This window comes from Apteryx rowi, unplaced genomic scaffold (genome assembly GCF_003343035.1).
Source record: "Apteryx rowi isolate R43461 unplaced genomic scaffold, aptRow1 scaffold_152, whole genome shotgun sequence".
Lineage (NCBI taxonomy): Eukaryota > Metazoa > Chordata > Aves > Apterygiformes > Apterygidae > Apteryx > Apteryx rowi.
Window position 1 is genome coordinate 943177 of NW_020447775.1, and position 4601 is coordinate 947777.

A 4601-nucleotide genomic window follows, 5' to 3' on the forward strand; every position below is an offset into this window, starting at 1 on the left:
CAAACCCCTGCTCTTCTCCAAAGTAAATAAATGCTAATGATCGCTGTACCGAACTAAAGAGACACTTTATCCCAGCTGGTGACGTCTTGATACCCAGTCAGTGACTAACTGAACTGCTATTGCCAAGGGTGTGTTAACAGAAGAAACCATGCCTGGTATTGCCCGGGATGAGTCACCTTTAAAGAGAGACTCCATAGTCTGTTAAACAAAAAGCAGAACTCAGCTTCACTTTCCTTTTCTGCTGTTGTTTGGTCTCCCTTCTTACTGCTCCCCTTTGCTGGCTACTTTTCTGCTTCTTCATTCGGGGCTCTCCCAGCTCCAGTCCTGGTCCTGGTCCCGGCTGGGCGCCAGCAGAGGTGCCGGGCGGGATCGGGATGGTGCCGTGATGTCACACGGGGGAGTGTGACTTCATGGCCTGACGAGCAGGAAGGCGAGCCAGGCAGGGACTCCTCCAGCTGTGCGGGGCAGCTGTCAGCAGAAGCGGAGGAAGCCATGAAGCAAACTGCTTCTCATACAAAGTTCTTGCTTCTGACTTTGTGCCACGAAAGGAGCTGGGTAGTTGAAAGACATCTTTTTAAGGGGTGGCACAGCTTTACCTCCTGCTTAAGCTACTAATAACCAGCTAGGATTCACAACGGCCCTCAAAGGTTTCCTGAAACAGCCTGGGTGTTGTCCGCCTTGGGTTGCTCAGGTGTTACCCTGGACCGTTGTACAGGCTTAATCTCATGAATGAATCAGAAGTGCTCTGCTCAGTAAGTAAAGTCAGACGGAGAGGCTGAGCAACACCCTCTACAGATAAACCCTCACGGAGATGTTTTCCCTGTCCCCCTCTGTGCTGCCTGCGCTTGTTTGATGTTTTCCCATTAGGTCCCAGAGGAGCATCTGCTATCTAGAAAGGAAAATCAATTCCTTCTGTGCCCTGAGTGGACTAGGTGAGTCCAGGATGCTCAAACAGACTAGAAAGGGAGGACTAACTGCTTGAACTTAGCAAAGCTGCTTTCACACTTGCTCAGTAGCTAAGTGGGTCCTGTCTGAGGGATGGAAAACAAGTTCTGAGCATTCCCAGGCCCAGAAGGCTTTCCTCTCCCCTAGCTACACCTCCAGCCTATTTCCACTGCTAATGCCCGAGCAGGCAGGAGCTCTGGTGTAGCTGTATGGAAAGCAGGGAGAGGGGGAAACCTGGTGCAAAATACTAATACCTGTATATTAGCGTGTCTGTGTATTAACGCTGTAATCACTGGCAGAAATGTCTCAGTAAATGTCCTGGTTGCTCTGGCAAGGTTTGTCCCCGTCCCCATCAGGCAGCACTGTGGTATAAAAACTTCCAGCTTCCCACTGCCTATGAAACCATCCTGTACAGTTCCAGTAAGGCAAGGCACTGAAATGAAATTTGTTTGTTATTTCTTGCTTGTATCTCTCTCCCGTTAGCAGGGGAAGCATACAGCTGAATTCCTGTTTTAACATTCTTGTGATATGATTCAAGACTAACCTGCTGTGCTGTCACCTGAAATCTTCAATAAATACTGCAAAACCAGTGTTTGGGTGTTCATTACTGTAATTCAGGGTTCAGCAGAGAGCTGGGCAGGTCCATAAAGTGTGCTTAAGTTACCCCAACTAGCTGCAGAGGAAGGCTGTACCTTCTCAGTGACATTTTGATGCGTATGGCATACGGTGTATGCGCCATCCCTTATTTTGTCTCCAGAGCCAGTCAAGGGTGGCTTGAAAAGGAGGGTGGACAGTAACCGCGCAACCTGGTCATGCCTCAAGCCGATGCACCAGTGCTGGTGCTGTTGCCCCCTGCCCTGGGGCTAGCGGAAAAGCCCTGGCTAAATGAGCCTGCTGAACCGTAGCTGCTCTGCAGAGCGCTCCCAAGAGAGGAGAAAATACGCCAGCGCTAAGATGCCCCTTCGTTTAAGTGTTCGGCTTTTTCAATAGCTTCTTAACAGATTCTGTAAGCCGATACCTACCCTCATGACGAGCACTCGGGTGCTAAAAGCTCTTGCTGTGAATTGGTGCTATAGGGTTTTGAGGAAAGGCAGAGGGGTGCCTTATAGGAGGGGAAGATGCTGAAAGTTAGGCCAGTTAAGCTGAAAGGATTCTCTGCGCGCTCAAAAAGATTTTGTTCTTTTATTTCAGCGCTTCACAGAGGAAGCGAGCAGGCTTAACACTTCACGCATTGCACTCGGACACACGCATCCCGTTCTGTTTATAACACGTGCCAACTGTGAATCCTGAGCTGCGAGCCTTGCGGAGGGAGAAAGCTAGTCCCTTAGGAATAGAGGCAGTACATAAATTGTTCAAGAGTCAGAGGAAGTCAGTTAGTTAAATGCAAGCAGGGACTTATATAATACATCTTCAAAAAAAAATTTTCTGCTGGCAGGAGGTTCCATTGGGAAAGAAACTTGCTCATCCATAAACAAGAAAATTTCCCGACCTCCTCTAGTGCTTTGTGATATTTTTTTCTTCCAGGGCAAGGTAGAGTGTTTTTGGTCTTCCCCATGATGGGAGAGAGAGACATAGAAAGGAAAAAATCACGATTATGGAAGTAGACAGTGCTTCCCTGCATGGACACGCGGATGCGTACGCATGCCGATTCACGTATTGTCTCTTCTGCAGCTGCAGTGAGCTTCCCTCTGGGATCTGTGCACCCAGGAGCAATGAAGCAGAGCATCTGTACATCACTCGGAGACCAACAGGCATTTTCTCCTCTAGTTGTTCACACCTTTTCTTATGTAACTGGTGCTGAAGTGTGCTTTAAAAGCTTTAAAAAGCCAAAGCCAGGGGCTGGGAGTAAGCACAAATGCTTAGAGCACTCTAGATTAAATTAAGAAGACGACAAAAAAAACCACCACCCAGATAAGAAAGAACAGATACAAACACAACTGCTAATAGGAAGCGTTTCAGGTATCCGCAGCTGCGTTACCCTTGAGAAACCGTGCTGGCCCGGTGCAGTGTTGGTACCCTAAATAAGAGCAGCTGAGAGGGCAGGGGGAGGATGCCTGGCATGACAAGCAGACACAACACAGGGTGGATGGCCGAGAAAGCGGGAGCGATTTTCGTTCGTGCATTATTATTAGAGAAAACACCGGGGAGGCCAGCGGTGTGGGAAGCGGACAGCTGCCCGAAGGGAGCTGCCACGTACTGCAGTGCGGCAGCGAGGGCTGGGAAGCAGCAGGGCCCCGAGCAGGTAAATCTCGCGCCCTGATAAGCCCTCGGCTTTTTGTGGGGGGAGCGATTCCCCCCGGCTCCCAGGAAGCGCATYGACCTGGGGCGGCGCTCGGGAAAAGCCCGGAGACGAATTCACTCACGCAGCTGCCGGCGCGGGGAAGCAGGACGCCCTCCTGCCACCCGCGCAGTGTGAAACCGAGCCCCGACGCCCCAGGAGCAGCCCTGCGCCGGGACAAACCAGCCAACACAGGCCACCGGATACGCCTGGATCGGTGCCGCGCTCACCGCTCAGCCGTCCCATGGCTAGGATGCCTCCTACGCTGGGGTTTTGTTTTAAGAAGAATTTCGCTGGCTTTGTTTTAATCGCGTAACAATGAGTAATTTCTTCCTACTGCTCTGTAGTGGCCTAGAAAAGGACAGCCCATCTCCAGTGGAGCAAGAAGGCTTCTCCCAGGGCATAAAATTTTAATTAGGAACAATCGCGCAGCCTTGAAATGGGAATTGCAAGCAGCAAAAGTCAAATCATCAATAAAATATTCAACGGCAGAAATGTATTATTGACACAGCCTTTCGAGCAGCTAAAAGCGGAAAGGCAGAGAGCGGCAGCCGGGGAGCAGGGGCACATGGCCGCCCCTGCCGTGGCACCCCTGGAGCGCGGCGGTCTCACGCCAACGTTAATATAGGTCACGGCAGCTCAGCCGCGCAGCGCGGCCCCACCGCCACGGGGGCTGCTCTCCGAGCCGCCCTCGCGGGCGCCCCTTCACCTCCGAATTAGCGCCCGGCCCCCAGCGAGGGGCGAGCAGGCGTCCTCCTGCGGGGAGGGGAGGCGGCGGGGTATGGTTTCCCCGCTCGCCAGCCGTGCCTCTCCGCGTGCAATGCCGTTGTAAGACAGGAGAGGCATTAATCAAAGTCATTTATTACCTTATTAAACTCAACTGCCTTCGCAGCTGCTGGACAATGTTTTATAGAAAAACCCACAAATTAAAAAACAAACAAAACGCCACTGGCAGGAGCAGAGCCGGCTGACACGGCGAGCTGGCAGCACTGGAAATGCTATTTTGCCCTTTGGATTTTCACTGGTTTCCCACACACAGCCTTATTGTCAGAGCGGCACAATAGGAAACGTCGCGCTTACAAGAGGGAGCCGCGGGCCAGCCGCCCCGGCAACCCGGCCGCGGAGCCCCTCGCCACCCCCGGCGCCCACCCGCGTGCGGGGCACGTCGGCACCGTCACGGCCTAGAGATGCCTTGCTCCGTTGGGCCAGGCCGGGGGTCAGCGGCGTCCTCCTGACGGCTGAAAGTGCCTCGGTGAGGGCAAGAGGGGGGCGCAGACCGGGTTTGCCGCCGGAGCGGAGCCCACGTGAGGCAGGCCGGCTGGTGGGGGGTCCCTGCRGATGCCTTCCCAAAACGGGAAGCTGGACGCAGACCATGCTC